We start from the raw sequence: 11,730 nt of genomic DNA, 5'->3' as shown, positions 1-11,730 counted from the left end.
GTTTAAGATGTACCGTAGATCTGCCTCAATCTATGTTCTATTTAAATATATGAAAATGTACTAAAATATTATAAACACTCTGAACTCCTTCCAATCCAAACCTAGGTAAACGCTACACCCCTGCAATGTTTCAGCACTTCAAGCTCATATAGGCCCTTTCCTATATGCATCTGTAAACCCTTAGGTGGCAGGTAAATTGGCATGCACTCTGCAAATATCTAGAGCAAATTATCAATCCTGCCTTCCTCCAACCAGTTCGTTAATTAAACAACAACAATCTGCTGCATCCCCCAGCTTGCTACTGCTGTCAGGCCGGAATGTCCTGCTCTGGCTGAAGGCAAGCCAGAAAGTAAAGACAGAGAGAAGCAGCCTGAATTTCTGAGCAACAGGAAATCAAGGAAGCAGGGTGTGGGGAGATGGAAACAAGGTATCATAAGAAAAGGTAGAAGTGAGACCTTTTGATCAGGTGGTGTTCAATCAGAACTGGGTAAATTTCTACCACCTGGTCTGTCTGCTCTAAAAAGACAACCACCCAACACACAGACAGATTTGCTCTGCAGGTCTCATCCAGATGCACACACCTTTCAGCCATTAGTAATCAACAGACCCTTTCCTTCCCAGCCTAGTTGAATTCTGTTAGTACTGAAGGACAAACTGCATCCTGCCACGTCCAAAACAGAATGAAGCCCCGCCCCCCTAGTTTTTAAGACCACCCCATGGATGGTACTGGAGCAATTAACCCAATGTGTGTGGGGGGGGTGCGAGATCTGGGAAGCTTACAGAGATAAAGTGGCAGTTTTGCATTTAACACCAGCATTTAGCACTAGCTAAGGGGTAATGAGAGCTGCTTGATTAGAGGGGCGAGGAAGGAAGTGTGTGTGTGTGTGGGGGGGAATTGGCAAGTGCCTCCTTCCATTTCCCCCCTATCTAGTTGGTATGATCCTTTCCCTCGAAAAGAGAACTTCGGGACCTCTTTCTGCAGTTCAAGCGGAGCAAGAAAAATGGCGTCGTGCATCTTTTCCTTGAGGTAATAGCGTGGTTATTTTCCTTCTGTGTGTAAGAATGAGGTATGCACTTAGGAATAAAACCCAGTCTTTGGAATGGCTCAGAATACGAGTTGTGGGATAGGAAGCTTCCTTTTCAAACCTAAAATCTGGGAGGAACTCATAAAACGGCCTTAGCCAAGCTGCTTGCCTCCCGCTTTCAGTTTCCCCTGTGGAAAATGAGGACAGTTACTCAGTCGTGTCTTAATAGGATTCCTGTAGAGTTGACAGGACCCAGGAGTGGGTCACAACAGGAACACTGTCATGCAAATATATGGTAAATGGTTAAGAAATGGGTCCCCAAATTCATTTTTGGGTTAAAAGTGGGTCCTGGGGTCTGAAAAATGACATACTTACTACACACTTACTACTATCTGACATACTTACCACAAAGCCAGTATTAATTATTCTTGAGTTGCTCAGGTCTTAACATGCCTTCAGGTGAAGCCACACCCTTGTCCTGGTATTGCCTTTATGTTGGTGCTTTGAATACAGTACCTGATTGATAACGGGATCCTCCTATTCCTCTTTGTTCTCCACATGGTGCTAGTCCCTTTTAAGTGCGGATTACTGTATGTTCTTGTTATAAGAATTTAAAGTCTCAAATATATAAATTAAATGTTAATAAATTTACAAGGCAAACACATGCATAAGTATCTTCTTCTTTGGCAATCACTCGTAGCCAAGTAAGATTGTCTTCCATTAACACAGTTTTAACAATGAGTCCAAAAGTGACTGTGGAGGCCAATTCTGGATCCAGACATCCTTCCACAGTGGGGACATTGGTTTCCTGGTGGGAGCTGATCATGGTGTGCATTTGCCAAGCGTGCCTTTCTCTTAGTACGTTTCTCCCTTACGTCCTGAGTTCGAGTGTCTTCAAAACCCATGACACCTTTGGTAAAGGCTGTCCTCCAACTGGAGCGCTCGCAGGCCAGTGTTTCCCAGTTGTCAGTGTTTATACTACATTTTTAAAGATTTGCCTTGACAGTCTTTAAACCTCTTTTGTTGACCACCAGCATTACGCTTTCCATTTTTAAGTTCGGAATAGAGTAGTTGCTTTGGAAGACGATCATCAGGCATCCGCACAACAAAGTTGATGTTGAAGAATCATTGCTTCAACACTGGTGATCTTTACTTCTTTCTAGTACACTGATATTAGTTCACCTGTCATCCTAAGTGATGTGTAAAATTTTCGGAGACACTGTTAATGGAATCTTTCGAGGAGTTGGAGATGGCGTTTATAAGTGGTTCATGTTTCACAAGCATATAGTAAGGCTGGTATTACAATAGCTTTGTAAACAAGCATTTTGGTTTCCCTGCGAATGTCCTGGTCCTCAAACACTCTGCACTTCAATCGGGAGAAAGCCGCACTCGCAGAGCTCAGGCGATGCTGGATTTTGGCATCAATGTTGGCCCTTGTGGAAAGAAAACTGCCTAGGTAGAAGTGATCAACATTTTCCAACGTTACATCATTGAGTTGGATTTGTGGCGCTGCAGAGGGGTTGTTTTGTACTTGTTGGTGCAGCACTTTGGTTTTTTGGATGTTGAGTGATAGGCAAAGCTTTTCGTAAGCTTCGGCAAAGATATTTAGGATGGTTTGGAGGTCATCCTCTGAGCATGCACACACTATGTTGTCATCAGGATACTGAAGCTCTATGACGGAAGTTACGGTAACCTTACTCTTTGCTTTCAGCCTGCTCAGATTGAAGAGCTTTCCATCTGTTTAATGTATGATTTCTACTTCGGTGGGGAGTTTCCCTTCGACTAAGTGTAGGATCATGGCAATGAAAATAATGAATAGAGTTGGGTCTGAAACAGTGTAGGAAAGCAGTCCTGAAGCCATTTTGACTTTCCCAGTGACTTCAAGTGTTCCTCTGCAGTAAGGGAGGCAAATGGGGAAAGCCTCCCCATTGTCTCTTTGCTCAAAAATCCTGTCTTAAGGGTATATCTGCGTATGAATAGAGTGAGCCTGTGACCTGGATTCAGGAACTATAGTATTCACCATCACAAAGAGTAGCCAGACTGCTCAGGTAATGCAATCAGAGACCATTATCAAGCAATCAGTGACCATGATCAGGTATCCTGGCCTTAGGATTCTGCTGTAGACTGCCCCTTCTGTGATGTATGTATGATATATTGGGGGGTGGCCTTAAGCTTACAGGATGGCAATTTCAAAAAGTCTATAAAAGGGCTTGCACACCATTGTTCGGAGTTCCTCCTCCCTCCTGCATGTGGTGAGTGAGGACCCTCTTGCAACAGTTTAATAAAGATCAGGCTTACTAGCTGCTTTGCTTCTCAATATTCTCTGGTTGGCCTCTGTTATTTTCTCCTACCGATAGGGAAACCACTTTAGGACCCTATACAGGCTCTTCGATACACTATAAGGGGAAAAAAGAGCAGATTTTGTTAACAACTGTGCTGATTGGCTCGTGTGTGAGATGTTAGCTTGCTAGTCGTGCACCTGTCCGACCTATCCATCGCTGATGCTGTGGAGCACTGCGTCTTGTGGGAATGTGCCGTATTAAATTATAAAACCAGCACGAAAAGTTTAATCCAGTAAAATAGGTTGTCAGATTTTTATACGACTTCCCTTCCTTCGTTTTGTTGTTATGACTGGGATCCAAACCGATTAATAAATAGGAGTTTTGCCATTTTATTTCAACGGCATGATTGCACCTTTAAGCATTTTCTGTTAAGCAAACTGATATTTTTTTTAAAAAAATTGATATTTTCCCACCAACCATCCTCTATTGAGTATTAGTAATAGTTTATTCTTTATTTAATAATACACAATTTACAGCTGTTTGCATTCATTTATTAATAGCCCTTTCCACTGAAGAGGATTAAGAGAAATAATTATTTTTACACACCATAGGGTCCCTGTCAAGTATTAGGTGGATGTCATTAACGTCTCAAGGTTGGGAGTCAGAACTGCAAGCATCCAAGTAGGTATATAAAGCTAATAGTGTTCAAAGTTTTCTTCATCTTTCAAAAACAGTTTTGCTAGCCCACCAACTTCTGTCCATATAAAGCTGGGATTAAAAGATAGTCAGTGGAATATCTAATGCAAGACCTACAATATGTGTTAGCTGAATATGAGTTAGCACTACAAAGTAGAAATACAGAGAAAAATAGCATGTGCATAAGACACAGGCTTTAATGATTCAGCATTGTTTGGAAGATTCTGTATGCCATGAATATATGCAATTTTCTACTCCCAATTAAAAATACTCATATTGAGTTTTTGCAGATAAGAATTATTGTAGGATTATAATAGGTTTAGGGGTAGGGGATATAGAACTGACCCAACGTTTCTCAAAGAATTTTCAGCTAAAATTTGGAACATTGCAAGTTCTTCTTGAACAGTTGAGAAATTTCCCTCTTCTGCTGAAGAACCTTCTGCAAACTGGTCAAGTAACTGTGAATGGGATAGAGAATTTCAGCCACAACTGTAGATCTGGTTTTAATATTATTGGGTTTTGTTTGACTGTTTTTGAAGAAGGCAATTGGCCTGGGCCCTAATTTTTTCAGTCCTCCTTTTCATAGCTCATCATCCATCAGTATGTATTTAACAATAGAGCTTAATTCAACAGTAAGTGACTGGAAATGTCTTGTCCAGATTTAACCTTTAGAAATATTCAGTGAAATGCCCCCCTGTGTTTTTCTGCCTATGATAGCAGGGCAGATTTGGGGATGTAATTTTCATTTGGGAAAGAACAAGTAACTGAAGTCCAAAATAATACACGTTAAAACTAATTGCCTGTGATGTATAAGAAGGACTGCACTCTGCATTCTGTTGCTTAGGGCAAAACAGTACATCAATCTGGATTGGGGCATTGCGCCACTTTCCTGCTGCCATTTGCCCCCAAGGGTACAGCTTGTAGTAAACATAGCCTTCAGAGGAAAATACTGGTGGTGGGATCTTTGGTATGGAGCCTCAGTTCAGATTGGGACCACATTCCAGAATAGGGTCTCTATGGCTGCTTTTCCTAAAAATTATTATTATTTATTAAATTTCTCTTTATTAAATTATTATTTATTGCATTTCATCAGATGATCACAGGGCAGTTTACAATATAAAAACACACACACAAAAGTAGATAACAAGCAAACACATGCACCCACCCCGTCCCATGGTCAGCCAAGTATGCTTGAAAAGATGCATAACAAATGTAATGTGTAGTTTGGCTGAAGGAGAGATGGGGAATACGATGTTCACTTTACACTATTCAGGATGATAATAATAATAATAATGCACAACAGGTGCAACAGTGATGCTGATCTTCTACTTCAGTGGAATAGTGTTCAAAATATTCAGTGACAGTTTGTGGAATAGCAGGTGAATGAAGCAGAAAATGAAGCAACAGGTTTTCCCAATTCTTACCAAAAATGGTGGAGATTGTGAAACCGAGTAGTTAGCTCTACTAAGCACAATGGGGCTTATGTCTGGCTAAATATGTATACAACAGCACTGAATGGTTTTGTAATGAACATCTATTTTTACCATAAAATTCTATGCGTCTATTGTGGGATTTTGGATATATTGTATATATATGCGGGAGAACATGTCTTGATTCTTCCTCCTAGAGTGAGATGGCTTAATAAGGAAAATAATAGAAGGATTTGTATTTAAAAAAATAAATAACACGTAAGAAGGTAGTTGAAAACACTTCTGATGCATTTATAAAAGTAAGTTGTACTAAAATAAATCCCAGTACATTAAAAAAAAAAACATTTCATACTTTAAAAAGCTACTTTTAAGATGGGAATTAAGCATTTTAATTGCACAGGGATTTATCAAAGCATTATCAGTACAAAAGAAATTCTTTTTCTCGTGCATTAGTTGCATACTAATTAACACAGTTTGATCTTCTCTAGATGAGCATGTTCTGAATTATTACAAATGGGAGAAAAGCGGTCTGTATACACAATATTATTTTATAGCATTTATTAAGAAATTGGAGTTTTTAATTGCTCCTTCAGATGTCTCAGAAACAGATGAAAAAGGACTCTAGCAATAAACACACTTCATGAGGTTGCATGTACTATTTCCCACAAATATTATTGAAGTTAGGTGTGTTACATGCTATCAGTTTCAATTAAGTCATGCTTTCCATTTCTAAAGATTCAACCTCAGAGAACTTTACCTGGGAAAAAAACCAGTGGGGCTTACTTATGTGAACTAACTAAAGTAAAGACCTCTTGAATTGAGGTGTTATTCAGAAAGGCCTTGACCCTGGGAAGGTGTATGTGTGTAATCTATCATCTCAAACACACAATTTGCCATATGTGTAGTTCATGTGGCTGCCGACAGATCTGTGAACTGCTGTGTGACAAGAGACCACTTCAAGTAAGTTCATCCACGCAAATATATGCCTATCATGAGAGCCACAGCAATTCCTACATAGAGTTTAATGACCGCTGTATGCTGTGCGCATATAAAGAAAAAACCTTCAAACATTCTGGACTGTAATCCACAGCTATTTAAATACTCATAAAATTCTTTTTTAAAAAAATCCCTGCTCTGTTATTACCCAATCAGTAAGTATATTATAGTTTAATCATTTGTATGAGCTCTGACTAATATATGAGCAAGGTGCATGTAACTATGCCTTTCTCTTAGTCAAGTTCCATCAGAAAAATGCACCATTTTAAACTAGTAAATAAATTATGCAATAATTATAAGCAAATAGAAAGCTGGGGGAGGCGGGTTTCTCCTGAACGCTTAGCATCAAAAGATTCAACCCTCACCCCCCCCCCCATTTTTTTGCTTTTTCAAATACAAATTTTCTCTAGTCTCCCGAGTCCATTCAGCACCACATTAAAGCTTCGAAAATGTGTGCACTACTAGGAACAAACCATTAACCTCAAGGAATCATAGGTCACAGCATGAATGGCAATCACCGGCATACTATGAGTTCCTAGCACTGAGAGTCAATGGTTTAATTAAACAAGATTTGCATGCTGCATGTAGATCACACACTGTGAAACACCTTGAGGCCAAGGCTGTCAGTATAATGTTTCATGGGATTGTGCTTAGCCTTCTGGCTGTTAGCAATGGCCATGGGAAAACAAAAGGTGCTGGCTCAGAGCAGAGAGTCGATTCAAACAGGAACAGCAGCACACAACACGCAGACAATCCTCTCAAGGTTTGATTGTGTATTTTGAAAGGAACTTAACATACTGAAGTAGTCAGGAGAACATGCCCTATAACAATTTTGAATTGTCGCTGAACTGAGGCGCAGCTCATGCACACAACCACAGTGCTTAATTTCCTCCAAACAATACACCTCAGGATTGCACTTCAGTGACTGACTAGTGCTGGAAGGATACTCATGTCAGCACAGGATTGCAAGGATTTCTGCAATTGTACCTTCCCTTTTGGGAAACAATGAGAACAGGGCGATCACTGCAACTTCATCTAGTCAAAAAGGTCTATCTTCAGGTAAAAATATGGCAGTTCAGCACCATAGGTGCTATTATTTTCAAGATCAATGTGTCAACCATTGCCATCTAGGTCCAGTGGTTGCTGGCTTTTATGCAAGTTAAGAAGCTGTCCACAATAAGCCATTATTATAAAAACAGATGGGGAGTATGGCCTTGATATTCTCACCTTCATTTAATAGATGACTTTGCTAAGACTTGTCTTCTTTTGCCCCAATTCATGAAAAGATTTATCTGTGTTGCTTATGCACACGGATTCCTCTCTGTGTGCTTCAGGATTAGGAGATGAGCAATTTTTGAAATTTATCTTAGTCCATAGTTCTGCATGTGTAGCAGTAGGCTGTGTGCAACTGGTGCTCAACTTCTGAAGATTCCCCAGTGATACCTGTTAGGATTCTTGCTCCGTGTTTGCAGTCATGGGATTGTTGTCTATGTTTTCATTCCACAGTGTGGGAAGTGACAGAGACAGGATGTTTTGTGTTACTGTGTTCCGGAATGTAGGATTATTGTCCTTTGTTCTTTCTCTTTGCTGACTGATGAGAAAGAGGAAGGAGCTAAGTCAGAATGCTGCAAGTGTATTATATGTAAATAAAGTGGATTAGCCAAGATGCTGTGCTATTGGGTCTGTTACACGAACCGCCAATACTCTGCAGGTTCCTAAGTGTGCTGATGCTTCTTGGTATTGGTCGCTGTGATGTTTAGATTGGAGAAAGCTTTTGAAGCTCCCAAACGAATGACCAGGAGGGAGAAAACATGCCAGTCAGCCTACAGAGTAAAGAGTGGAGTGGGATGGATGACCTTTTTTGACTTGATGGCCACATTGAGAGTCAGCTCTCTGAGGGTCAGATAGTTGAACACAAGCACACTCTCAGAGTACATAGACACTTAGTGGGAGGGGGATTTATACAGGCAGGCAGATGCATAGACATTGGCACATGTAGTCAATCAAGCAAGTGCATGCACACACCTTCAGCAGAGGAAGATATACAGGCCAGCAGGCAGATACACACATTAAGGCAGGTGGACACACACACACATACACATTCAAGGACTTTTCCATCACCCTTTCCCTACTTACAGACAGGGGGAAGGGGCGATCTGCTATGGCGCTTCGTGTAGTTTTGCACCAATGCCTGATGAAGAGATACAATCTCCAAGCAGGGTTTTCATGACCTGGCTAAATGCTTTGTGTGCATTCTGTTAGCTTTATACTTCGGCTGCGCTTGAGAATAATAGCCAACATTAGCAGATGGCTGCCAAGAGCATCTGCAACAAAGAAGACTAAGTAGAACTTTTGAGTTTTCTAACAAGTCCCAGTTGACTGAAAAGTGTGCACAAGTACCTGAGGGCACATGGGGAAGCCAAATGAAGGTAACAGAATACTTAAATAGGCTTTGGTGTCTTTTTCTTTTTAGAGGAGAGATCATTGGAGATGTGGCATTTTGTAACATTTGGGTTTATTTATAAATATGGGAAGAGAACATAGGTGGAGGCAAACAACTTAAGCACTCCTTCAAGCAGCAGGTCCCCTGCCCTGGGTCAGGTCCCCAGAAAGAGGCTTCTGCATCCAAGTAGGTGACTTCAGCTCACAAGCCCTCTCTCTTTCCTTCCTTCTCCCTGCCTACTTCTGTTTCTGATTCCAAAAAATATGTCTATTTTTCCTACGTACAATTCATTGGTTAGGGTGTGTATGTTGAGGGTGGATGAGTCATCTTCTCTGGGATCAGATGGATCTCTCTGTTCCATGAATAGGGAACCTGTAGCCCCCCCAATTCCCATCATCCTTCACTATTGGCTATGCTGGCTGGGGCCGGTCGGGGTCTAACAACACCTGGAGAGCCACAGGTCTCCCCATCCCTGCTCTTACTTGGAATATTCCATAAAAGGTAAAGGTAAAGGTACCCCTGCCCGTACAGGCCAGTCTTGCCAGACTCTAGGGTTGTGCGCTCATCTCACTCTATAGGCCGGGAGCCAGCGCTGTCTGCAGACACTTCCGGGTCACGTGGCCAGCGTGACAAGCTGCATCTGGCGAGCCAGCGCAGCACACGGAACGCCGTTTACCTTCCCGCTGGTAAGCGGTCCCTATTTATCTACTTGCACCTAGGGGTGCTTTCGAACTGCTAGGTGGGCAGGCGCTGGGACCGAGCAACAGGAGCGCACCCCGCCGCGGGGATTCGAACCGCCAACCATGCGATCGGCAAGTCCTAGGCACTGAGGTTTTACCCACAGCGCCACCCGAGTCCCATGGAATATTCCATAAAAGCCTCCCATTTTCTAGGATTTAGCTTCCTTAAGGAGCCATCACAAAGCTATAGGCATTCTTTTGCCTGACAAAGGATGTAAACAGGCTGGTTTTCATAATGAGATGCTCTGAGCTTTGTCAATTCTATCAGCAGGACTGGCTCCTGTTGATCCCAGGATCTCAGTTTGCTGTTGCTTGTCCCTTCTGTTGCTGGTTTCTCCTGTCTACTCATAAGAAATGCCAACATCAGGCTTTTTCAACCTCAGCCCTCCAGATGTTTTTTGCCTACACTCCCATGATCCCTAGCTAGCAGGACCAGTGGTCAGGGATGATGGGAATTGTAGTCTCAAAACATCTGGAGGGCCGAGGCTGAGGAAGCCTGGCCAACATCGTCTAAGGAATTTTGGGTCTTGTGGCACTTTAGAAAGCCTTCTTACACAAGCTCGCTCTCTTTCTCCTAACAACTGTTTTTCAGAATATTGCTTTTTCGGCTGCAGCAGGTTTCACAAAATCTTATTAGACATGGATACCCTATATAGATAAAGGGAAATAAGTTAGCATAAACAGCCACAAGCATTATTTACAATTTAGACTCTGTTTTTCTTCTTCATGGTAGTCTGCTTGTAATTCAGGCTGTGGAAATAAAAGTGAGTCCATTTCTCCAATTTATTTAAAGCAAAACTCAACAAATCTGCACCTGGGACTGGGTGTGGAGAGTGCAGCTGAATGGGACACAGCTGTGGGCATCCACCTTGGGATTGCCCTTAAAAAACAAGCCTAGAGACAGCAGACTAGAAAGATGGCTGCTGTTTCCCGGAACTCTTCTCATTGTGAGATGTTTGCAGGTGAGCTGAGAGTTTGTTTGGATCCTGGGTGAGATCCCAGAGAATAAGTAAGAGGAAGGATGTGTCAGAAGCAAATTGAATTGATACTGATTTTTATATATAAGTAACTTTGCATTAATGCAACTTCCCTTCCATATCCTCTCCCTTGTTCACTCCATAAATTTGCATTAAACCCCCAGAACATTTTTAGGGGGCGTGCAGGGGGATGAGAGGGAAAGTTACTTCCACTGCGTACCCCCAAGTGATTGTGCTTGCCGAACTGTTCAGTTGGATGCCACCTTTTGTAAGCCAAGGTTACCCCCTGCTTCCATCCTTGACCCACAAATTGTGATGGGTGCTGCAATTGATGGCATCACAGAGTGTTTACCTAGTTACTTGATCCCAGGAGGGAAGTGTGGTGATGAGAGATTAGTAAGCACTATTATGCATAAGGCTCTCTGGACTGGTTCAGTTTGCATCAGGTTTTTGTACAGACGTGTTCTTTCAGGCAGTGTTTGTTCCCCTCTTCAAATGTAGCCCAGTTTCATTCTAAACTACTTTGCTGACAGGAAAAATGACTGAAATTAAATGAAATGACTTGTGAAGACTCTGCAACAAAGGAAACACTTGTTCGTCATGAGGCATATCTAGTGCATAAATCATAGAGAAATGTCATCCTGAAAGCCTGTATTCTTTCTGAAAAGCTTCATTACAATGAAGACAATATACAGAAGCAAAGAAAAGCTGCTAAATAACAGGTAATAGTAATAAAATCTCAATAAAATCCCATTATCCAGATGCTGATTATCTGAGGGTGCAATCCACTGAAGAAACCCCAAGTGTTAAGGAAATTAAAGGAAGTACGCATAACAGCTTAATTTGCATGGAAGTGGCTATGGTGATTGGCTTGGTTGGTTGTGGCATTTGGAATATTTTAGCTGGCAGGGCTGATGCTCACTAATAATGGGCTCGTAATACAGATTTTTGCTATTCAGAATACTCATTTTTATTACGACTTAAGTCACCCTTACCCTGACCTTCTCACTCTCTTCATAATTAATAATGAGACATATATTGAGCTAATGCCCACTTTTGCATTTGCAAGGCCAGCATTCAAAATACCAGGCTAGTGAGGCTCATAGCTGCTGTTTGATTATGCTCGGAACATTTTTTATCT

General features: G+C 41.6%; 1 long non-coding RNA gene across 4 annotated transcripts in view; it reads left to right on the top strand.

The window, feature by feature from the left end:
* The first annotated feature begins 849 nt into the window (after positions 1-849).
* LOC114597037 (uncharacterized) overlaps positions 850-11,730 on the top strand; it is a 50,141-nt gene continuing 39,260 nt past the window's right edge. For 2 of the 4 annotated variants that reach the window (XR_013393086.1, XR_013393085.1), the window contains exon 1: positions 850-1,027. This is a non-coding gene — a long non-coding RNA (uncharacterized LOC114597037). Of the gene's footprint in view, positions 1,028-3,918; positions 3,989-11,730 lie in introns of all 4 variants that reach the window. The other 2 variants (XR_013393089.1, XR_003706681.2) reach the window with 2 other exon arrangements.

Source organism: Podarcis muralis, chromosome 1 (assembly GCF_964188315.1).
Source record: "Podarcis muralis chromosome 1, rPodMur119.hap1.1, whole genome shotgun sequence".
In the NCBI taxonomy this organism is placed as follows: Eukaryota; Metazoa; Chordata; class Lepidosauria; order Squamata; family Lacertidae; genus Podarcis; species Podarcis muralis.
Note: the sequence above shows the minus strand (reverse complement) of the source record. Positions and strands in the feature narration are given on the sequence as shown.